At 46.0% G+C, this 22,652-nt stretch overlaps 22 non-coding genes across 22 annotated transcripts; 11 read left to right on the top strand and 11 right to left on the bottom strand.

Moving 5' to 3' along the window:
- Positions 1 to 682: 682 nt before the first annotated feature.
- On the top strand, positions 683 to 755 carry TRNAR-ACG (transfer RNA arginine (anticodon ACG)). Its single transcript has one exon. It is a non-coding gene; the product is annotated as a tRNA-Arg (tRNA).
- Positions 756 to 1,761: 1,006 nt separating this feature from the next.
- LOC146819399 (U6 spliceosomal RNA) lies at positions 1,762 to 1,868 on the bottom strand. Its single transcript, XR_014964066.1, has one exon. It is a non-coding gene; the product is annotated as a U6 spliceosomal RNA (small nuclear RNA).
- A 772-nt stretch (positions 1,869 to 2,640) lies between these two features.
- Positions 2,641 to 2,713, top strand: TRNAR-ACG (transfer RNA arginine (anticodon ACG)). The gene has a single exon. It is a non-coding gene; the product is annotated as a tRNA-Arg (tRNA).
- Positions 2,714 to 3,720: 1,007 nt separating this feature from the next.
- On the bottom strand, positions 3,721 to 3,827 carry LOC146819397 (U6 spliceosomal RNA). The gene has a single exon (XR_014964509.1). It is a non-coding gene; the product is annotated as a U6 spliceosomal RNA (small nuclear RNA).
- Positions 3,828 to 4,599: 772 nt separating this feature from the next.
- On the top strand, positions 4,600 to 4,672 carry TRNAR-ACG (transfer RNA arginine (anticodon ACG)). Its single transcript has one exon. It is a non-coding gene; the product is annotated as a tRNA-Arg (tRNA).
- Positions 4,673 to 5,679: 1,007 nt separating this feature from the next.
- Positions 5,680 to 5,786, bottom strand: LOC146819395 (U6 spliceosomal RNA). The gene has a single exon (XR_014964065.1). It is a non-coding gene; the product is annotated as a U6 spliceosomal RNA (small nuclear RNA).
- Positions 5,787 to 6,558: 772 nt separating this feature from the next.
- On the top strand, positions 6,559 to 6,631 carry TRNAR-ACG (transfer RNA arginine (anticodon ACG)). Its single transcript has one exon. It is a non-coding gene; the product is annotated as a tRNA-Arg (tRNA).
- A 1,006-nt stretch (positions 6,632 to 7,637) lies between these two features.
- Positions 7,638 to 7,744, bottom strand: LOC146819393 (U6 spliceosomal RNA). The gene has a single exon (XR_014964064.1). It is a non-coding gene; the product is annotated as a U6 spliceosomal RNA (small nuclear RNA).
- Positions 7,745 to 8,516: 772 nt separating this feature from the next.
- TRNAR-ACG (transfer RNA arginine (anticodon ACG)) lies at positions 8,517 to 8,589 on the top strand. The gene has a single exon. It is a non-coding gene; the product is annotated as a tRNA-Arg (tRNA).
- A 1,006-nt stretch (positions 8,590 to 9,595) lies between these two features.
- Positions 9,596 to 9,702, bottom strand: LOC146819391 (U6 spliceosomal RNA). The gene has a single exon (XR_014964063.1). It is a non-coding gene; the product is annotated as a U6 spliceosomal RNA (small nuclear RNA).
- A 772-nt stretch (positions 9,703 to 10,474) lies between these two features.
- TRNAR-ACG (transfer RNA arginine (anticodon ACG)) lies at positions 10,475 to 10,547 on the top strand. The gene has a single exon. It is a non-coding gene; the product is annotated as a tRNA-Arg (tRNA).
- A 1,006-nt stretch (positions 10,548 to 11,553) lies between these two features.
- LOC146819389 (U6 spliceosomal RNA) lies at positions 11,554 to 11,660 on the bottom strand. Its single transcript, XR_014964062.1, has one exon. It is a non-coding gene; the product is annotated as a U6 spliceosomal RNA (small nuclear RNA).
- A 774-nt stretch (positions 11,661 to 12,434) lies between these two features.
- Positions 12,435 to 12,507, top strand: TRNAR-ACG (transfer RNA arginine (anticodon ACG)). Its single transcript has one exon. It is a non-coding gene; the product is annotated as a tRNA-Arg (tRNA).
- Positions 12,508 to 13,513: 1,006 nt separating this feature from the next.
- LOC146819387 (U6 spliceosomal RNA) lies at positions 13,514 to 13,620 on the bottom strand. Its single transcript, XR_014964060.1, has one exon. It is a non-coding gene; the product is annotated as a U6 spliceosomal RNA (small nuclear RNA).
- Positions 13,621 to 14,392: 772 nt separating this feature from the next.
- On the top strand, positions 14,393 to 14,465 carry TRNAR-ACG (transfer RNA arginine (anticodon ACG)). The gene has a single exon. It is a non-coding gene; the product is annotated as a tRNA-Arg (tRNA).
- Positions 14,466 to 15,472: 1,007 nt separating this feature from the next.
- Positions 15,473 to 15,579, bottom strand: LOC146819385 (U6 spliceosomal RNA). Its single transcript, XR_014964059.1, has one exon. It is a non-coding gene; the product is annotated as a U6 spliceosomal RNA (small nuclear RNA).
- Positions 15,580 to 16,353: 774 nt separating this feature from the next.
- On the top strand, positions 16,354 to 16,426 carry TRNAR-ACG (transfer RNA arginine (anticodon ACG)). Its single transcript has one exon. It is a non-coding gene; the product is annotated as a tRNA-Arg (tRNA).
- A 997-nt stretch (positions 16,427 to 17,423) lies between these two features.
- Positions 17,424 to 17,530, bottom strand: LOC146819383 (U6 spliceosomal RNA). Its single transcript, XR_014964404.1, has one exon. It is a non-coding gene; the product is annotated as a U6 spliceosomal RNA (small nuclear RNA).
- A 1,852-nt stretch (positions 17,531 to 19,382) lies between these two features.
- LOC146819382 (U6 spliceosomal RNA) lies at positions 19,383 to 19,489 on the bottom strand. The gene has a single exon (XR_014965449.1). It is a non-coding gene; the product is annotated as a U6 spliceosomal RNA (small nuclear RNA).
- Positions 19,490 to 20,261: 772 nt separating this feature from the next.
- On the top strand, positions 20,262 to 20,334 carry TRNAR-ACG (transfer RNA arginine (anticodon ACG)). Its single transcript has one exon. It is a non-coding gene; the product is annotated as a tRNA-Arg (tRNA).
- Positions 20,335 to 21,340: 1,006 nt separating this feature from the next.
- On the bottom strand, positions 21,341 to 21,447 carry LOC146819380 (U6 spliceosomal RNA). The gene has a single exon (XR_014964058.1). It is a non-coding gene; the product is annotated as a U6 spliceosomal RNA (small nuclear RNA).
- Positions 21,448 to 22,223: 776 nt separating this feature from the next.
- TRNAR-ACG (transfer RNA arginine (anticodon ACG)) lies at positions 22,224 to 22,296 on the top strand. The gene has a single exon. It is a non-coding gene; the product is annotated as a tRNA-Arg (tRNA).
- Positions 22,297 to 22,652: the final 356 nt, after the last annotated feature.

Here is a 22,652-nt window from a genome sequence, read left to right as displayed (position 1 = left end):
AAGCATTCAAATCCGAGCCAATGGGCAAAAATGCATGAAGAGTAACAATCCATTATTCTTCACTGCATTTGTGGTCCAGGACTTCACCAATTGGAAGTATGTAGATTATGCCAGGGTTGCAAAGGCTCATGGTTCAGGCTACTGACAAGGAACATTGTGACATCATGCTGCCTGTGGAACAGTGATATTAAAGATGAGACAGCTGCACAGTAGGTTAGGTGAAGGGCTCTGAGAGGTGAAAGGCAGCATGCTTGGGTCCCTGGACAAGGTGAGCCTATGACAAGGTGTCTGAATTTTCGCCTGTATTGTAATATTAAACACTTTATTGTTGTACCCGCCTGCTGATTAAGGAGTCCTCAAGATCAGCTCCACACAGACGTGGAACTGATGATGTTAATGCAGAATATTTAAGAAACTGAGGCTGATCTAAAACATTTCCTTGGACCTAGGACCATTTCCCCTGACTTTTAGGTCCTTCGTCCTCCTAAAGTCCTTTGTATAAGTTAGGAACACCTGACAGAACAGAATTTCAGGAGGTCAGGTGGGTTTACTTGTGTCTTCTGGTTGTGAGCAGTAAACGTGGCTAAAAAGGTTGATGGAATGGTGTTTTAAAACACACACACACACACACACACACAACTTCTGGTCCTCTTAAGGACAAAAGTATGGGTAATCCTACATGGGGCCAGTGGCGCAATGGATAACGCGTCTGACTACGGATCAGAAGATTGTAGGTTCGACTCCTATCTGGCTCGAAAGGGTCATAGGTCCCTGTTTTATGGTATTCCTGTGGAATTCTTATTTACCTCAGACTTGTTGTAGGTTCAATATTCTCGAGCAGGACTCATCCAGCAGTCGTTCCATGGTAGGGCTGCAGTAATAGGACCACGGCTAGTTAAAAGTTTCCCATTTGCTGCTGGATTCTATGTGAAGGCCGTCATGTGGTGTGCTGCTTTTGTATTTCAACATGGGTCTCTGAGTCTCTAAACTAGGAAAAAATCTTGTTGAGAAAAGTGTGTGTGAGAGGGTCTGTGGGTGCAGGCAGGTGTGTGCACTTGAGTGCTGACCCATTTACATGTGTGAGAGGGACAAGCAAATTGCCTGTGGGATGTAGGCCTACAACTGGAACCAAGCAGCCAGGCAGAACCACAGGTAAGGAGAGAGGAAGGCAGTTCATTATTAGAGCAGGATCATGAGCATCTTGCCCTGCTCCCTTCTGCCCGATCGGCCACGATCGGCCAAGACCTCTCTATTAGGGTGGAGGGTGAACATTTCTTGGACCTCAGAAACTGAGGGATGCAGCGCCGATATGTCCTCCAAGGGCCTAGAGGACCTGGTGCCCAATCATGCCTGGTGTTTTTCAGCTTACCCGACCAATCTGGTTGCAAGGCGGATTTTAACAGTACTGCTGAAAAGGGACTCCCAGACAGCCCTGAGGCCATCATTTGCATAGGCCCTCCCCTTCTCTTTCTCTTGCTTCCCACAAAGCAACGCATCGCTGGCAGCAGTATAGATTTGGGGGTTGTGAAGAATAATGACAGGGAGGCTGAAGAAGGGAAAGAAAAGTCCCAGAAGTCCTGCAGGCTTCCTTGCTAAATGCAGCTGGCCATAGAGTGCACCTTCATTACTGCGAGGTAAATACATAAAAAATGTTGAGGAGAGACAAATTGAAAAATAGATATTAGGAGGAAAGCACTGGAACCTGCTTTATTATTTCAATTAGTCTTGAAAACATAGAACATTTCTCTCCTGAAAGCTGGTAAAAATATGGAACGCTTCACGAATTTGCGTGTCATCCTTGCGCAGGGGCCATGCTAATCTTCTCTGTATCGTTCCAATTTTAGTATATGTGCCGCCGAAGCGAGCACACTTCATTGATGAACCTACAATGTTTATAAACTCTCTAAATCTACGGTCTCTAGACATAGGGTGGCCTGGCAGAGATGCTCGTATGGCCAGTAAGCATTCAAATCTGAGCCAATGGGCAAAAATGCATGAAGAGTAACAATCCATTATTCTTCACTGCATTTGTGGTCCAAGACTTCACCAATTGGAAGTATGTAGATTATGCCAGGGTTGCAAAGGCTCATGGTTCAGGCTACTGACAAGGAACATTGTGACATCATGCTGCCTGTGGAACAGTGATATTAAAGGTGAGACAGCTGCACAGTAGGTTAGGTGAAGGGCTCTGAGAGGTGAAAGGCAGCATGCTTGGGTCCCTGGACAAGGTGAGCCTATGACAAGGTGTCTGAATTTTCGCCTGTATTGTAATATTAAACACTTTATTGTTGTACCCGCCTGCTGATTAAGGAGTCCTCAAGATCAGCTCCACACAGACGTGGAACTGATGATGTTAATGCAGAATATTTAAGAAACTGAGGCTGATCTAAAACATTTCCTTGGACCTAGGACCATTTCCCCTGACTTTTAGGTCCTTCGTCCTCCTAAAGTCCTTTATATAAGTTAGGAACACCTGACAGAACAGAATTTCAGGAGGTCAGGTGGGTTTACTTGTGTCTTCTGGTTGTGAGCAGTAAACGTGGCTAAAAAGGTTGATGGAATGGTGTTTTAAAACACACACACACACACACACACAACTTCTGGTCCTCTTAAGGACAAAAGTATGGGTAATCCTACATGGGGCCAGTGGCGCAATGGATAACGCGTCTGACTACGGATCAGAAGATTGTAGGTTCGACTCCTATCTGGCTCGAAAGGGTCATAGGTCCCTGTTTTATGGTATTCCTGTGGAATTCTTATTTACCTCAGACTTGTTGTAGGTTCAATATTCTCGAGCAGGACTCATCCAGCAGTCGTTCCATGGTAGGGCTGCAGTAATAGGACCACGGCTAGTTAAAAGTTTCCCATTTGCTGCTGGATTCTATGTGAAGGCCGTCATGTGGTGTGCTGCTTTTGTATTTCAACATGGGTCTCTGAGTCTCTAAACTAGGAAAAAATCTTGTTGAGAAAAGTGTGTGTGAGAGGGTCTGTGGGTGCAGGCAGGTGTGTGCACTTGAGTGCTGACCCATTTACATGTGTGAGAGGGACAAGCAAATTGCCTGTGGGATGTAGGCCTACAACTGGAACCAAGCAGCCAGGCAGAACCACAGGTAAGGAGAGAGGAAGGCAGTTCATTATTAGAGCAGGATCATGAGCATCTTGCCCTGCTCCCTTCTGCCCCGATCGGCCACGATCGGCCAAGACCTCTCTATTAGGGTGGAGGGTGAACATTTCTTGGACCTCAGAAACTGAGGGATGCAGCGCCGATATGTCCTCCAAGGGCCTAGAGGACCTGGTGCCCAATCATGCCTGGTGTTTTTCAGCTTACCCGACCAATCTGGTTGCAAGGCGGATTTTAACAGTACTGCTGAAAAGGGACTCCCAGACAGCCCTGAGGCCATCATTTGCATAGGCCCTCCCCTTCTCTTTCTCTTGCTTCCCACAAAGCAACGCATCGCTGGCAGCAGTATAGATTTGGGGGTTGTGAAGAATAATGACAGGGAGGCTGAAGAAGGGAAAGAAAAGTCCCAGAAGTCCTGCAGGCTTCCTTGCTAAATGCAGCTGGCCATAGAGTGCACCTTCATTACTGCGAGGTAAATACATAAAAAATGTTGAGGAGAGACAAATTGAAAAATAGATATTAGGAGGAAAGCACTGGAACCTGCTTTATTATTTCAATTAGTCTTGAAAACATAGAACATTTCTCTCCTGAAAGCTGGTAAAACTATGGAACGCTTCACGAATTTGCGTGTCATCCTTGCGCAGGGGCCATGCTAATCTTCTCTGTATCGTTCCAATTTTAGTATATGTGCCGCCGAAGCGAGCACACTTCATTGATGAACCTACAATGTTTATAAACTCTCTAAATCTACGGTCTCTAGACATAGGGTGGCCTGGCAGAGATGCTCGTATGGCCAGTAAGCATTCAAATCCGAGCCAATGGGCAAAAATGCATGAAGAGTAACAATCCATTATTCTTCACTGCATTTGTGGTCCAAGACTTCACCAATTGGAAGTATGTAGATTATGCCAGGGTTGCAAAGGCTCATGGTTCAGGCTACTGACAAGGAACATTGTGACATCATGCTGCCTGTGGAACAGTGATATTAAAGGTGAGACAGCTGCACAGTAGGTTAGGTGAAGGGCTCTGAGAGGTGAAAGGCAGCATGCTTGGGTCCCTGGACAAGGTGAGCCTATGACAAGGTGTCTGAATTTTCGCCTGTATTGTAATATTAAACACTTTATTGTTGTACCCGCCTGCTGATTAAGGAGTCCTCAAGATCAGCTCCACACAGACGTGGAACTGATGATGTTAATGCAGAATATTTAAGAAACTGAGGCTGATCTAAAACATTTCCTTGGACCTAGGACCATTTCCCCTGACTTTTAGGTCCTTCGTCCTCCTAAAGTCCTTTGTATAAGTTAGGAACACCTGACAGAACAGAATTTCAGGAGGTCAGGTGGGTTTACTTGTGTCTTCTGGTTGTGAGCAGTAAACGTGGCTAAAAAGGTTGATGGAATGGTGTTTTAAAACACACACACACACACACACACAACTTCTGGTCCTCTTAAGGACAAAAGTATGGGTAATCCTACATGGGGCCAGTGGCGCAATGGATAACGCGTCTGACTACGGATCAGAAGATTGTAGGTTCGACTCCTATCTGGCTCGAAAGGGTCATAGGTCCCTGTTTTATGGTATTCCTGTGGAATTCTTATTTACCTCAGACTTGTTGTAGGTTCAATATTCTCGAGCAGGACTCATCCAGCAGTCGTTCCATGGTAGGGCTGCAGTAATAGGACCACGGCTAGTTAAAAGTTTCCCATTTGCTGCTGGATTCTATGTGAAGGCCGTCATGTGGTGTGCTGCTTTTGTATTTCAACATGGGTCTCTGAGTCTCTAAACTAGGAAAAAATCTTGTTGAGAAAAGTGTGTGTGAGAGGGTCTGTGGGTGCAGGCAGGTGTGTGCACTTGAGTGCTGACCCATTTACATGTGTGAGAGGGACAAGCAAATTGCCTGTGGGATGTAGGCCTACAACTGGAACCAAGCAGCCAGGCAGAACCACAGGTAAGGAGAGAGGAAGGCAGTTCATTATTAGAGCAGGATCATGAGCATCTTGCCCTGCTCCCTTCTGCCCCGATCGGCCACGATCAGCCAAGACCTCTCTATTAGGGTGGAGGGTGAACATTTCTTGGACCTCAGAAACTGAGGGATGCAGCGCCGATATGTCCTCCAAGGGCCTAGAGGACCTGGTGCCCAATCATGCCTGGTGTTTTTCAGCTTACCCGACCAATCTGGTTGCAAGGCGGATTTTAACAGTACTGCTGAAAAGGGACTCCCAGACAGCCCTGAGGCCATCATTTGCATAGGCCCTCCCCTTCTCTTTCTCTTGCTTCCCACAAAGCAACGCATCGCTGGCAGCAGTATAGATTTGGGGGTTGTGAAGAATAATGACAGGGAGGCTGAAGAAGGGAAAGAAAAGTCCCAGAAGTCCTGCAGGCTTCCTTGCTAAATGCAGCTGGCCATAGAGTGCACCTTCATTACTGCGAGGTAAATACATTAAAAATGTTGAGGAGAGACAAATTGAAAAATAGATATTAGGAGGAAAGCACTGGAACCTGCTTTATTATTTCAATTAGTCTTGAAAACATAGAACATTTCTCTCCTGAAAGCTGGTAAAAATATGGAACGCTTCACGAATTTGCGTGTCATCCTTGCGCAGGGGCCATGCTAATCTTCTCTGTATCGTTCCAATTTTAGTATATGTGCCGCCGAAGCGAGCACACTTCATTGATGAACCTACAATGTTTATAAACTCTCTAAATCTACGGTCTCTAGACATAGGGTGGCCTGGCAGAGATGCTCGTATGGCCAGTAAGCATTCAAATCTGAGCCAATGGGCAAAAATGCATGAAGAGTAACAATCCATTATTCTTCACTGCATTTGTGGACCAAGACTTCACCAATTGGAAGTATGTAGATTATGCCAGGGTTGCAAAGGCTCATGGTTCAGGCTACTGACAAGGAACATTGTGACATCATGCTGCCTGTGGAACAGTGATATTAAAGGTGAGACAGCTGCACAGTAGGTTAGGTGAAGGGCTCTGAGAGGTGAAAGGCAGCATGCTTGGGTCCCTGGACAAGGTGAGCCTATGACAAGGTGTCTGAATTTTCGCCTGTATTGTAATATTAAACACTTTATTGTTGTACCCGCCTGCTGATTAAGGAGTCCTCAAGATCAGCTCCACACAGACGTGGAACTGATGATGTTAATGCAGAATATTTAAGAAACTGAGGCTGATCTAAAACATTTCCTTGGACCTAGGACCATTTCCCCTGACTTTTAGGTCCTTCGTCCTCCTAAAGTCCTTTGTATAAGTTAGGAACACCTGACAGAACAGAATTTCAGGAGGTCAGGTGGGTTTACTTGTGTCTTCTGGTTGTGAGCAGTAAACGTGGCTAAAAAGGTTGATGGAATGGTGTTTTAAAACACACACACACACACACACACAACTTCTGGTCCTCTTAAGGACAAAAGTATGGGTAATCCTACATGGGGCCAGTGGCGCAATGGATAACGCGTCTGACTACGGATCAGAAGATTGTAGGTTCGACTCCTATCTGGCTCGAAAGGGTCATAGGTCCCTGTTTTATGGTATTCCTGTGGAATTCTTATTTACCTCAGACTTGTTGTAGGTTCAATCTTCTCGAGCAGGACTCATCCAGCAGTCGTTCCATGGTAGGGCTGCAGTAATAGGACCACGGCTAGTTAAAAGTTTCCCATTTGCTGCTGGATTCTATGTGAAGGCCGTCATGTGGTGTGCTGCTTTTGTATTTCAACATGGGTCTCTGAGTCTCTAAACTAGGAAAAAATCTTGTTGAGAAAAGTGTGTGTGAGAGGGTCTGTGGGTGCAGGCAGGTGTGTGCACTTGAGTGCTGACCCATTTACATGTGTGAGAGGGACAAGCAAATTGCCTGTGGGATGTAGGCCTACAACTGGAACCAAGCAGCCAGGCAGAACCACAGGTAAGGAGAGAGGAAGGCAGTTCATTATTAGAGCAGGATCATGAGCATCTTGCCCTGCTCCCTTCTGCCCGATCGGCCACGATCGGCCAAGACCTCTCTATTAGGGTGGAGGGTGAACATTTCTTGGACCTCAGAAACTGAGGGATGCAGCGCCGATATGTCCTCCAAGGGCCTAGAGGACCTGGTGCCCAATCATGCCTGGTGTTTTTCAGCTTACCCGACCAATCTGGTTGCAAGGCGGATTTTAACAGTACTGCTGAAAAGGGACTCCCAGACAGCCCTGAGGCCATCATTTGCATAGGCCCTCCCCTTCTCTTTCTCTTGCTTCCCACAAAGCAACGCATCGCTGGCAGCAGTATAGATTTGGGGGTTGTGAAGAATAATGACAGGGAGGCTGAAGAAGGGAAAGAAAAGTCCCAGAAGTCCTGCAGGCTTCCTTGCTAAATGCAGCTGGCCATAGAGTGCACCTTCATTACTGCGAGGTAAATACATTAAAAATGTTGAGGAGAGACAAATTGAAAAATAGATATTAGGAGGAAAGCACTGGAACCTGCTTTATTATTTCAATTAGTCTTGAAAACATAGAACATTTCTCTCCTGAAAGCTGGTAAAAATATGGAACGCTTCACGAATTTGCGTGTCATCCTTGCGCAGGGGCCATGCTAATCTTCTCTGTATCGTTCCAATTTTAGTATATGTGCCGCCGAAGCGAGCACACTTCATTGATGAACCTACAATGTTTATAAACTCTCTAAATCTACGGTCTCTAGACATAGGGTGGCCTGGCAGAGATGCTTGTATGGCCAGTAAGCATTCAAATCTGAGCCAATGGGCAAAAATGCATGAAGAGTAACAATCCATTATTCTTCACTGCATTTGTGGTCCAAGACTTCACCAATTGGAAGTATGTAGATTATGCCAGGGTTGCAAAGGCTCATGGTTCAGGCTACTGACAAGGAACATTGTGACATCATGCTGCCTGTGGAACAGTGATATTAAAGGTGAGACAGCTGCACAGTAGGTTAGGTGAAGGGCTCTGAGAGGTGAAAGGCAGCATGCTTGGGTCCCTGGACAAGGTGAGCCTATGACAAGGTGTCTGAATTTTCGCCTGTATTGTAATATTAAACACTTTATTGTTGTACCCGCCTGCTGATTAAGGAGTCCTCAAGATCAGCTCCACACAGACGTGGAACTGATGATGTTAATGCAGAATATTTAAGAAACTGAGGCTGATCTAAAACATTTCCTTGGACCTAGGACCATTTCCCCTGACTTTTAGGTCCTTCGTCCTCCTAAAGTCCTTTATATAAGTTAGGAACACCTGACAGAACAGAATTTCAGGAGGTCAGGTGGGTTTACTTGTGTCTTCTGGTTGTGAGCAGTAAACGTGGCTAAAAAGGTTGATGGAATGGTGTTTTAAAACACACACACACACACACACACAACTTCTGGTCCTCTTAAGGACAAAAGTATGGGTAATCCTACATGGGGCCAGTGGCGCAATGGATAACGCGTCTGACTACGGATCAGAAGATTGTAGGTTCGACTCCTATCTGGCTCGAAAGGGTCATAGGTCCCTGTTTTATGGTATTCCTGTGGAATTCTTATTTACCTCAGACTTGTTGTAGGTTCAATATTCTCGAGCAGGACTCATCCAGCAGTCGTTCCATGGTAGGGCTGCAGTAATAGGACCACGGCTAGTTAAAAGTTTCCCATTTGCTGCTGGATTCTATGTGAAGGCCGTCATGTGGTGTGCTGCTTTTGTATTTCAACATGGGTCTCTGAGTCTCTAAACTAGGAAAAAATCTTGTTGAGAAAAGTGTGTGTGAGAGGGTCTGTGGGTGCAGGCAGGTGTGTGCACTTGAGTGCTGACCCATTTACATGTGTGAGAGGGACAAGCAAATTGCCTGTGGGATGTAGGCCTACAACTGGAACCAAGCAGCCAGGCAGAACCACAGGTAAGGAGAGAGGAAGGCAGTTCATTATTAGAGCAGGATCATGAGCATCTTGCCCTGCTCCCTTCTGCCCGATCGGCCACGATCGGCCAAGACCTCTCTATTAGGGTGGAGGGTGAACATTTCTTGGACCTCAGAAACTGAGGGATGCAGCGCCGATATGTCCTCCAAGGGCCTAGAGGACCTGGTGCCCAATCATGCCTGGTGTTTTTCAGCTTACCCGACCAATCTGGTTGCAAGGCGGATTTTAACAGTACTGCTGAAAAGGGACTCCCAGACAGCCCTGAGGCCATCATTTGCATAGGCCCTCCCCTTCTCTTTCTCTTGCTTCCCACAAAGCAACGCATCGCTGGCAGCAGTATAGATTTGGGGGTTGTGAAGAATAATGACAGGGAGGCTGAAGAAGGGAAAGAAAAGTCCCAGAAGTCCTGCAGGCTTCCTTGCTAAATGCAGCTGGCCATAGAGTGCACCTTCATTACTGCGAGGTAAATACATTAAAAATGTTGAGGAGAGACAAATTGAAAAATAGATATTAGGAGGAAAGCACTGGAACCTGCTTTATTATTTCAATTAGTCTTGAAAACATAGAACATTTCTCTCCTGAAAGCTGGTAAAAATATGGAACGCTTCACGAATTTGCGTGTCATCCTTGCGCAGGGGCCATGCTAATCTTCTCTGTATCGTTCCAATTTTAGTATATGTGCCGCCGAAGCGAGCACACTTCATTGATGAACCTACAATGTTTATAAACTCTCTAAATCTACGGTCTCTAGACATAGGGTGGCCTGGCAGAGATGCTCGTATGGCCAGTAAGCATTCAAATCCGAGCCAATGGGCAAAAATGCATGAAGAGTAACAATCCATTATTCTTCACTGCATTTGTGGTCCAGGACTTCACCAATTGGAAGTATGTAGATTATGCCAGGGTTGCAAAGGCTCATGGTTCAGGCTACTGACAAGGAACATTGTGACATCATGCTGCCTGTGGAACAGTGATATTAAAGATGAGACAGCTGCACAGTAGGTTAGGTGAAGGGCTCTGAGAGGTGAAAGGCAGCATGCTTGGGTCCCTGGACAAGGTGAGCCTATGACAAGGTGTCTGAATTTTCGCCTGTATTGTAATATTAAACACTTTATTGTTGTACCCGCCTGCTGATTAAGGAGTCCTCAAGATCAGCTCCACACAGACGTGGAACTGATGATGTTAATGCAGAATATTTAAGAAACTGAGGCTGATCTAAAACATTTCCTTGGACCTAGGACCATTTCCCCTGACTTTTAGGTCCTTCGTCCTCCTAAAGTCCTTTGTATAAGTTAGGAACACCTGACAGAACAGAATTTCAGGAGGTCAGGTGGGTTTACTTGTGTCTTCTGGTTGTGAGCAGTAAACGTGGCTAAAAAGGTTGATGGAATGGTGTTTTAAAACACACACACACACACACACACAACTTCTGGTCCTCTTAAGGACAAAAGTATGGGTAATCCTACATGGGGCCAGTGGCGCAATGGATAACGCGTCTGACTACGGATCAGAAGATTGTAGGTTCGACTCCTATCTGGCTCGAAAGGGTCATAGGTCCCTGTTTTATGGTATTCCTGTGGAATTCTTATTTACCTCAGACTTGTTGTAGGTTCAATATTCTCGAGCAGGACTCATCCAGCAGTCGTTCCATGGTAGGGCTGCAGTAATAGGACCACGGCTAGTTAAAAGTTTCCCATTTGCTGCTGGATTCTATGTGAAGGCCGTCATGTGGTGTGCTGCTTTTGTATTTCAACATGGGTCTCTGAGTCTCTAAACTAGGAAAAAATCTTGTTGAGAAAAGTGTGTGTGAGAGGGTCTGTGGGTGCAGGCAGGTGTGTGCACTTGAGTGCTGACCCATTTACATGTGTGAGAGGGACAAGCAAATTGCCTGTGGGATGTAGGCCTACAACTGGAACCAAGCAGCCAGGCAGAACCACAGGTAAGGAGAGAGGAAGGCAGTTCATTATTAGAGCAGGATCATGAGCATCTTGCCCTGCTCCCTTCTGCCCGATCGGCCACGATCGGCCAAGACCTCTCTATTAGGGTGGAGGGTGAACATTTCTTGGACCTCAGAAACTGAGGGATGCAGCGCCGATATGTCCTCCAAGGGCCTAGAGGACCTGGTGCCCAATCATGCCTGGTGTTTTTCAGCTTACCCGACCAATCTGGTTGCAAGGCGGATTTTAACAGTACTGCTGAAAAGGGACTCCCAGACAGCCCTGAGGCCATCATTTGCATAGGCCCTCCCCTTCTCTTTCTCTTGCTTCCCACAAAGCAACGCATCGCTGGCAGCAGTATAGATTTGGGGGTTGTGAAGAATAATGACAGGGAGGCTGAAGAAGGGAAAGAAAAGTCCCAGAAGTCCTGCAGGCTTCCTTGCTAAATGCAGCTGGCCATAGAGTGCACCTTCATTACTGCGAGGTAAATACATAAAAAATGTTGAGGAGAGACAAATTGAAAAATAGATATTAGGAGGAAAGCACTGGAACCTGCTTTATTATTTCAATTAGTCTTGAAAACATAGAACATTTCTCTCCTGAAAGCTGGTAAAAATATGGAACGCTTCACGAATTTGCGTGTCATCCTTGCGCAGGGGCCATGCTAATCTTCTCTGTATCGTTCCAATTTTAGTATATGTGCCGCCGAAGCGAGCACACTTCATTGATGAACCTACAATGTTTATAAACTCTCTAAATCTACGGTCTCTAGACATAGGGTGGCCTGGCAGAGATGCTCGTATGGCCAGTAAGCATTCAAATCTGAGCCAATGGGCAAAAATGCATGAAGAGTAACAATCCATTATTCTTCACTGCATTTGTGGTCCAAGACTTCACCAATTGGAAGTATGTAGATTATGCCAGGGTTGCAAAGGCTCATGGTTCAGGCTACTGACAAGGAACATTGTGACATCATGCTGCCTGTGGAACAGTGATATTAAAGGTGAGACAGCTGCACAGTAGGTTAGGTGAAGGGCTCTGAGAGGTGAAAGGCAGCATGCTTGGGTCCCTGGACAAGGTGAGCCTATGACAAGGTGTCTGAATTTTCGCCTGTATTGTAATATTAAACACTTTATTGTTGTACCCGCCTGCTGATTAAGGAGTCCTCAAGATCAGCTCCACACAGACGTGGAACTGATGATGTTAATGCAGAATATTTAAGAAACTGAGGCTGATCTAAAACATTTCCTTGGACCTAGGACCATTTCCCCTGACTTTTAGGTCCTTCGTCCTCCTAAAGTCCTTTATATAAGTTAGGAACACCTGACAGAACAGAATTTCAGGAGGTCAGGTGGGTTTACTTGTGTCTTCTGGTTGTGAGCAGTAAACGTGGCTAAAAAGGTTGATGGAATGGTGTTTTAAAACACACACACACACACACACACACAACTTCTGGTCCTCTTAAGGACAAAAGTATGGGTAATCCTACATGGGGCCAGTGGCGCAATGGATAACGCGTCTGACTACGGATCAGAAGATTGTAGGTTCGACTCCTATCTGGCTCGAAAGGGTCATAGGTCCCTGTTTTATGGTATTCCTGTGGAATTCTTATTTACCTCAGACTTGTTGTAGGTTCAATATTCTCGAGCAGGACTCATCCAGCAGTCGTTCCATGGTAGGGCTGCAGTAATAGGACCACGGCTAGTTAAAAGTTTCCCATTTGCTGCTGGATTCTATGTGAAGGCCGTCATGTGGTGTGCTGCTTTTGTATTTCAACATGGGTCTCTGAGTCTCTAAACTAGGAAAAAATCTTGTTGAGAAAAGTGTGTGTGAGAGGGTCTGTGGGTGCAGGCAGGTGTGTGCACTTGAGTGCTGACCCATTTACATGTGTGAGAGGGACAAGCAAATTGCCTGTGGGATGTAGGCCTACAACTGGAACCAAGCAGCCAGGCAGAACCACAGGTAAGGAGAGAGGAAGGCAGTTCATTATTAGAGCAGGATCATGAGCATCTTGCCCTGCTCCCTTCTGCCCGATCGGCCACGATCGGCCAAGACCTCTCTATTAGGGTGGAGGGTGAACATTTCTTGGACCTCAGAAACTGAGGGATGCAGCGCCGATATGTCCTCCAAGGGCCTAGAGGACCTGGTGCCCAATCATGCCTGGTGTTTTTCAGCTTACCCGACCAATCTGGTTGCAAGGCGGATTTTAACAGTACTGCTGAAAAGGGACTCCCAGACAGCCCTGAGGCCATCATTTGCATAGGCCCTCCCCTTCTCTTTCTCTTGCTTCCCACAAAGCAACGCATCGCTGGCAGCAGTATAGATTTGGGGGTTGTGAAGAATAATGACAGGGAGGCTGAAGAAGGGAAAGAAAAGTCCCAGAAGTCCTGCAGGCTTCCTTGCTAAATGCAGCTGGCCATAGAGTGCACCTTCATTACTGCGAGGTAAATACATTAAAAATGTTGAGGAGAGACAAATTGAAAAATAGATATAAGGAGGAAAGCACTGGAACCTGCTTTATTATTTCAATTAGTCTTGAAAACATAGAACATTTCTCTCCTGAAAGCTGGTAAAAATATGGAACGCTTCACGAATTTGCGTGTCATCCTTGCGCAGGGGCCATGCTAATCTTCTCTGTATCGTTCCAATTTTAGTATATGTGCCGCCGAAGCGAGCACACTCCATTGATGAACCTACAATGTTTATAAACTCTCTAAATCTACGGTCTCTAGACATAGGGTGGCCTGGCAGAGATGCTCGTATGGCCAGTAAGCATTCAAATCCGAGCCAATGGGCAAAAATGCATGAAGAGTAACAATCCATTATTCTTCACTGCATTTGTGGTCCAAGACTTCACCAATTGGAAGTATGTAGATTATGCCAGGGTTGCAAAGGCTCATGGTTCAGGCTACTGACAAGGAACATTGTGACATCATGCTGCCTGTGGAACAGTGATATTAAAGGTGAGACAGCTGCACAGTAGGTTAGGTGAAGGGCTCTGAGAGGTGAAAGGCAGCATGCTTGGGTCCCTGGACAAGGTGAGCCTATGACAAGGTGTCTGAATTTTCGCCTGTATTGTAATATTAAACACTTTATTGTTGTACCCGCCTGCTGATTAAGGAGTCCTCAAGATCAGCTCCACACAGACGTGGAACTGATGATGTTAATGCAGAATATTTAAGAAACTGAGGCTGATCTAAAACATTTCCTTGGACCTAGGACCATTTCCCCTGACTTTTAGGTCCTTCGTCCTCCTAAAGTCCTTTGTATAAGTTAGGAACACCTGACAGAACAGAATTTCAGGAGGTCAGGTGGGTTTACTTGTGTCTTCTGGTTGTGAGCAGTAAACGTGGCTAAAAAGGTTGATGGAATGGTGTTTTAAAACACACACACACACACACACACAACTTCTGGTCCTCTTAAGGACAAAAGTATGGGTAATCCTACATGGGGCCAGTGGCGCAATGGATAACGCGTCTGACTACGGATCAGAAGATTGTAGGTTCGACTCCTATCTGGCTCGAAAGGGTCATAGGTCCCTGTTTTATGGTATTCCTGTGGAATTCTTATTTACCTCAGACTTGTTGTAGGTTCAATATTCTCGAGCAGGACTCATCCAGCAGTCGTTCCATGGTAGGGCTGCAGTAATAGGACCACGGCTAGTTAAAAGTTTCCCATTTGCTGCTGGATTCTATGTGAAGGCCGTCATGTGGTGTGCTGCTTTTGTATTTCAACATGGGTCTCTGAGTCTCTAAACTAGGAAAAAATCTTGTTGAGAAAAGTGTGTGTGAGAGGGTCTGTGGGTGCAGGCAGGTGTGTGCACTTGAGTGCTGACCCATTTACATGTGTGAGAGGGACAAGCAAATTGCCTGTGGGATGTAGGCCTACAACTGGAACCAAGCAGCCAGGCAGAACCACAGGTAAGGAGAGAGGAAGGCAGTTCATTATTAGAGCAGGATCATGAGCATCTTGCCCTGCTCCCTTCTGCCCCGATCGGCCACGATCGGCCAAGACCTCTCTATTAGGGTGGAGGGTGAACATTTCTTGGACCTCAGAAACTGAGGGATGCAGCGCCGATATGTCCTCCAAGGGCCTAGAGGACCTGGTGCCCAATCATGCCTGGTGTTTTTCAGCTTACCCGACCAATCTGGTTGCAAGGCGGATTTTAACAGTACTGCTGAAAAGGGACTCCCAGACAGCCCTGAGGCCATCATTTGCATAGGCCCTCCCCTTCTCTTTCTCTTGCTTCCCACAAAGCAACGCATCGCTGGCAGCAGTATAGATTTGGGGGTTGTGAAGAATAATGACAGGGAGGCTGAAGAAGGGAAAGAAAAGTCCCAGAAGTCCTGCAGGCTTCCTTGCTAAATGCAGCTGGCCATAGAGTGCACCTTCATTACTGCGAGGTAAATACATAAAAAATGTTGAGGAGAGACAAATTGAAAAATAGATATTAGGAGGAAAGCACTGGAACCTGCTTTATTATTTCAATTAGTCTTGAAAACATAGAACATTTCTCTCCTGAAAGCTGGTAAAAATATGGAACGCTTCACGAATTTGCGTGTCATCCTTGCGCAGGGGCCATGCTAATCTTCTCTGTATCGTTCCAATTTTAGTATATGTGCCGCCGAAGCGAGCACACTTCATTGATGAACCTACAATGTTTATAAACTCTCTAAATCTACGGTCTCTAGACATAGGGTGGCCTGGCAGAGATGCTCGTATGGCCAGTAAGCATTCAAATCTGAGCCAATGGGCAAAAATGCATGAAGAGTAACAATCCATTATTCTTCACTGCATTTGTGGTCCAAGACTTCACCAATTGGAAGTATGTAGATTATGCCAGGGTTGCAAAGGCTCATGGTTCAGGCTACTGACAAGGAACATTGTGACATCATGCTGCCTGTGGAACAGTGATATTAAAGGTGAGACAGCTGCACAGTAGGTTAGGTGAAGGGCTCTGAGAGGTGAAAGGCAGCATGCTTGGGTCCCTGGACAAGGTGAGCCTATGACAAGGTGTCTGAATTTTCGCCTGTATTGTAATATTAAACACTTTATTGTTGTACCCGCCTGCTGATTAAGGAGTCCTCAAGATCAGCTCCACACAGACGTGGAACTGATGATGTTAATGCAGAATATTTAAGAAACTGAGGCTGATCTAAAACATTTCCTTGGACCTAGGACCATTTCCCCTGACTTTTAGGTCCTTCGTCCTCCTAAAGTCCTTTGTATAAGTTAGGAACACCTGACAGAACAGAATTTCAGGAGGTCAGGTGGGTTTACTTGTGTCTTCTGGTTGTGAGCAGTAAACGTGGCTAAAAAGGTTGATGGAATGGTGTTTTAAAACACACACACACACACACACACACAACTTCTGGTCCTCTTAAGGACAAAAGTATGGGTAATCCTACATGGGGCCAGTGGCGCAATGGATAACGCGTCTGACTACGGATCAGAAGATTGTAGGTTCGACTCCTATCTGGCTCGAAAGGGTCATAGGTCCCTGTTTTATGGTATTCCTGTGGAATTCTTATTTACCTCAGACTTGTTGTAGGTTCAATATTCTCGAGCAGGACTCATCCAGCACTCGTTCCATGGTAGGGCTGCAGTAATAGGACCACGGCTAGTTAAAAGTTTCCCATTTGCTGCTGGATTCTATGTGAAGGCCGTCATGTGGTGTGCTGCTTTTGTATTTCAACATGGGTCTCTGAGTCTCTAAACTAGGAAAAAATCTTGTTGAGAAAAGTGTGTGTGAGAGGGTCTGTGGGTGCAGGCAGGTGTGTGCACTTGAGTGCTGACCCATTTACATGTGTGAGAGGGACAAGCAAATTGCCTGTGGGATGTAGGCCTACAACTGGAACCAAGCAGCCAGGCAGAACCACAGGTAAGGAGAGAGGAAGGCAGTTCATTATTAGAGCAGGATCATGAGCATCTTGCCCTGCTCCCTTCTGCCCCGATCGGCCACGACCTCTCTATTAGGGTGGAGGGTGAACATTTCTTGGACCTCAGAAACTGAGGGATGCAGCGCCGATATGTCCTCCAAGGGCCTAGAGGACCTGGTGCCCAATCATGCCTGGTGTTTTTCAGCTTACCCGACCAATCTGGTTGCAAGGCGGATTTTAACAGTACTGCTGAAAAGGGACTCCCAGACAGCCCTGAGGCCATCATTTGCATAGGCCCTCCCCTTCTCTTTCTCTTGCTTCCCACAAAGCAACGCATCGCTGGCAGCAGTATAGATTTGGGGGTTGTGAAGAATAATGACAGGGAGGCTGAAGAAGGGAAAGAAAAGTCCCAGAAGTCCTGCAGGCTTCCTTGCTAAATGCAGCTGGCCATAGAGTGCACCTTCATTACTGCGAGGTAAATACATTAAAAATGTTGAGGAGAGACAAATTGAAAAATAGATATTAGGAGGAAAGCACTGGAACCTGCTTTATTATTTCAATTAGTCTTGAAAACATAGAACATTTCTCTCCTGAAAGCTGGTAAAAATATGGAACGCTTCACGAATGTGCGTGTCATCCTTGCGCAGGGGCCATGCTAATCTTCTCTGTATCGTTCCAATTTTAGTATATGTGCCGCCGAAGCGAGCACACTTCATTGATGAACCTACAATGTTTATAAACTCTCTAAATCTACGGTCTCTAGACATAGGGTGGCCTGGCAGAGATGCTCGTATGGCCAGTAAGCATTCAAATCTGAGCCAATGGGCAAAAATGCATGAAGAGTAACAATCCATTATTCTTCACTGCATTTGTGGTCCAAGACTTCACCAATTGGAAGTATGTAGATTATGCCAGGGTTGCAAAGGCTCATGGTTCAGGCTACTGACAAGGAACATTGTGACATCATGCTGCCTGTGGAACAGTGATATTAAAGGTGAGACAGCTGCACAGTAGGTTAGGTGAAGGGCTCTGAGAGGTGAAAGGCAGCATGCTTGGGTCCCTGGACAAGGTGAGCCTATGACAAGGTGTCTGAATTTTCGCCTGTATTGTAATATTAAACACTTTATTGTTGTACCCGCCTGCTGATTAAGGAGTCCTCAAGATCAGCTCGACACAGACGTGGAACTGATGATGTTAATGCAGAATATTTAAGAAACTGAGGCTGATCTAAAACATTTCCTTGGACCTAGGACCATTTCCCCTGACTTTTAGGTCCTTCGTCCTCCTAAAGTCCTTTGTATAAGTTAGGAACACCTGACAGAACAGAATTTCAGGAGGTCAGGTGGGTTTACTTGTGTCTTCTGGTTGTGAGCAGTAAACGTGGCTAAAAAGGTTGATGGAATGGTGTTTTAAAACACACACACACACACACACACAACTTCTGGTCCTCTTAAGGACAAAAGTATGGGTAATCCTACATGGGGCCAGTGGCGCAATGGATAACGCGTCTGACTACGGATCAGAAGATTGTAGGTTCGACTCCTATCTGGCACGAAAGGGTCATAGGTCCCTGTTTTATGGTATTCCTGTGGAATTCTTATTTACCTCAGACTTGTTGTAGGTTCAATATTCTCGAGCAGGACTCATCCAGCAGTCGTTCCATGGTAGGGCTGCAGTAATAGGACCACGGCTAGTTAAAAGTTTCCCATTTGCTGCTGGATTCTATGTGAAGGCCGTCATGTGGTGTGCTGCTTTTGTATTTCAACATGGGTCTCTGAGTCTCTAAACTAGGAAAAAATCTTGTTGAGAAAAGTGTGTGTGAGAGGGTCTGTGGGTGCAGGCAGGTGTGTGCACTTGAGTGCTGACCCATTTACATGTGTGAGAGGGACAAGCAAATTGCCTGTGGGATGTAGGCCTACAACTGGAACCAAGCAGCCAGGCAGAACCACAGGTAAGGAGAGAGGAAGGCAGTTCATTATTAGAGCAGGATCATGAGCATCTTGCCCTGCTCCCTTCTGCCCCGATCGGCCACGATCGGCCACGACCTCTCTATTAGGGTGGAGGGTGAACATTTCTTGGACCTCAGAAACTGAGGGATGCAGCGCCGATATGTCCTCCAAGGGCCTAGAGGACCTGGTGCCCAATCATGCCTGGTGTTTTTCAGCTTACCCGACCAATCTGGTTGCAAGGCGGATTTTAACAGTACTGCTGAAAAGGGACTCCCAGACAGCCCTGAGGCCATCATTTGCATAGGCCCTCCCCTTCTCTTTCTCTTGCTTCCCACAAAGCAACGCATCGCTGGCAGCAGTATAGATTTGGGGGTTGTGAAGAATAATGACAGGGAGGCTGAAGAAGGGAAAGAAAAGTCCCAGAAGTCCTGCAGGCTTCCTTGCTAAATGCAGCTGGCCATAGAGTGCACCTTCATTACTGCGAGGTAAATACATTAAAAATGTTGAGGAGAGACAAATTGAAAAATAGATATAAGGAGGAAAGCACTGGAACCTGCTTTATTATTTCAATTAGTCTTGAAAACATAGAACATTTCTCTCCTGAAAGCTGGTAAAAATATGGAACACTTCACGAATTTGCGTGTCATCCTTGCGCAGGGGCCATGCTAATCTTCTCTGTATCGTTCCAATTTTAGTATATGTGCCGCCGAAGCGAGCACACTCCATTGATGAACCTACAATGTTTATAAACTCTCTAAATCTACGGTCTCTAGACATAGGGTGGCCTGGCAGAGATGCTCGTATGGCCAGTAAGCATTCAAATCCGAGCCAATGGGCAAAAATGCATGAAGAGTAACAATCCATTATTCTTCACTGCATTTGTGGTCCAAGACTTCACCAATTGGAAGTATGTAGATTATGCCAGGGTTGCAAAGGCTCATGGTTCAGGCTACTGACAAGGAACATTGTGACATCATGCTGCCTGTGGAACAGTGATATTAAAGGTGAGACAGCTGCACAGTAGGTTAGGTGAAGGGCTCTGAGAGGTGAAAGGCAGCATGCTTGGGTCCCTGGACAAGGTGAGCCTATGACAAGGTGTCTGAATTTTCGCCTGTATTGTAATATTAAACACTTTATTGTTGTACCCGCCTGCTGATTAAGGAGTCCTCAAGATCAGCTCCACACAGACGTGGAACTGATGATGTTAATGCAGAATATTTAAGAAACTGAGGCTGATCTAAAACATTTCCTTGGACCTAGGACCATTTCCCCTGACTTTTAGGTCCTTCGTCCTCCTAAAGTCCTTTGTATAAGTTAGGAACACCTGACAGAACAGAATTTCAGGAGGTCAGGTGGGTTTACTTGTGTCTTCTGGTTGTGAGCAGTAAACGTGGCTAAAAAGGTTGATGGAATGGTGTTTTAAAACACACACACACACACACACACAACTTCTGGTCCTCTTAAGGACAAAAGTATGGGTAATCCTACATGGGGCCAGTGGCGCAATGGATAACGCGTCTGACTACGGATCAGAAGATTGTAGGTTCGACTCCTATCTGGCTCGAAAGGGTCATAGGTCCCTGTTTTATGGTATTCCTGTGGAATTCTTATTTACCTCAGACTTGTTGTAGGTTCAATATTCTCGAGCAGGACTCATCCAGCAGTCGTTCCATGGTAGGGCTGCAGTAATAGGACCACGGCTAGTTAAAAGTTTCCCATTTGCTGCTGGATTCTATGTGAAGGCCGTCATGTGGTGTGCTGCTTTTGTATTTCAACATGGGTCTCTGAGTCTCTAAACTAGGAAAAAATCTTGTTGAGAAAAGTGTGTGTGAGAGGGTCTGTGGGTGCAGGCAGGTGTGTGCACTTGAGTGCTGACCCATTTACATGTGTGAGAGGGACAAGCAAATTGCCTGTGGGATGTAGGCCTACAACTGGAACCAAGCAGCCAGGCAGAACCACAGGTAAGGAGAGAGGAAGGCAGTTCATTATTAGAGCAGGATCATGAGCATCTTGCCCTGCTCCCTTCTGCCCGATCGGCCACGATCGGCCAAGACCTCTCTATTAGGGTGGAGGGTGAACATTTCTTGGACCTCAGAAACTGAGGGATGCAGCGCCGATATGTCCTCCAAGGGCCTAGAGGACCTGGTGCCCAATCATGCCTGGTGTTTTTCAGCTTACCCGACCAATCTGGTTGCAAGGCGGATTTTAACAGTACTGCTGAAAAGGGACTCCCAGACAGCCCTGAGGCCATCATTTGCATAGGCCCTCCCCTTCTCTTTCTCTTGCTTCCCACAAAGCAACGCATCGCTGGCAGCAGTATAGATTTGGGGGTTGTGAAGAATAATGACAGGGAGGCTGAAGAAGGGAAAGAAAAGTCCCAGAAGTCCTGCAGGCTTCCTTGCTAAATGCAGCTGGCCATAGAGTGCACCTTCATTACTGCGAGGTAAATACATAAAAAATGTTGAGGAGAGACAAATTGAAAAATAGATATTAGGAGGAAAGCACTGGAACCTGCTTTATTATTTCAATTAGTCTTGAAAACATAGAACATTTCTCTCCTGAAAGCTGGTAAAAATATGGAACGCTTCACGAATTTGCGTGTCATCCTTGCGCAGGGGCCATGCTAATCTTCTCTGTATCGTTCCAATTTTAGTATATGTGCCGCCGAAGCGAGCACACTTCATTGATGAACCTACAATGTTTATAAACTCTCTAAATCTACGGTCTCTAGACATAGGGTGGCCTGGCAGAGATGCTCGTATGGCCAGTAAGCATTCAAATCTGAGCCAATGGGCAAAAATGCATGAAGAGTAACAATCCATTATTCTTCACTGCATTTGTGGTCCAAGACTTCACCAATTGGAAGTATGTAGATTATGCCAGGGTTGCAAAGGCTCATGGTTCAGGCTACTGACAAGGAACATTGTGACATCATGCTGCCTGTGGAACAGTGATATTAAAGGTGAGACAGCTGCACAGTAGGTTAGGTGAAGGGCTCTGAGAGGTGAAAGGCAGCATGCTTGGGTCCCTGGACAAGGTGAGCCTATGACAAGGTGTCTGAATTTTCGCCTGTATTGTAATATTAAACACTTTATTGTTGTACCCGCCTGCTGATTAAGGAGTCCTCAAGATCAGCTCCACACAGACGTGGAACTGATGATGTTAATGCAGAATATTTAAGAAACTGAGGCTGATCTAAAACATTTCCTTGGACCTAGGACCATTTCCCCTGACTTTTAGGTCCTTCGTCCTCCTAAAGTCCTTTATATAAGTTAGGAACACCTGACAGAACAGAATTTCAGGAGGTCAGGTGGGTTTACTTGTGTCTTCTGGTTGTGAGCAGTAAACGTGGCTAAAAAGGTTGATGGAATGGTGTTTTAAAACACACACACACACACACACACACACAACTTCTGGTCCTCTTAAGGACAAAAGTATGGGTAATCCTACATGGGGCCAGTGGCGCAATGGATAACGCGTCTGACTACGGATCAGAAGATTGTAGGTTCGACTCCTATCTGGCTCGAAAGGGTCATAGGTCCCTGTTTTATGGTATTCCTGTGGAATTCTTATTTACCTCAGACTTGTTGTAGGTTCAATATTCTCGAGCAGGACTCATCCAGCAGTCGTTCCATGGTAGGGCTGCAGTAATAGGACCACGGCTAGTTAAAAGTTTCCCATTTGCTGCTGGATTCTATGTGAAGGCCGTCATGTGGTGTGCTGCTTTTGTATTTCAACATGGGTCTCTGAGTCTCTAAACTAGGAAAAAATCTTGTTGAGAAAAGTGTGTGTGAGAGGGTCTGTGGGTGCAGGCAGGTGTGTGCACTTGAGTGCTGACCCATTTACATGTGTGAGAGGGACAAGCAAATTGCCTGTGGGATG

The sequence above is a fragment of the Triturus cristatus genome, chromosome 6 (assembly GCF_964204655.1).
Source record: "Triturus cristatus chromosome 6, aTriCri1.1, whole genome shotgun sequence".
NCBI classification, from domain to species: Eukaryota; Metazoa; Chordata; class Amphibia; order Caudata; family Salamandridae; genus Triturus; species Triturus cristatus.
This window is presented reverse-complemented; position numbering and strand designations above follow the sequence as displayed.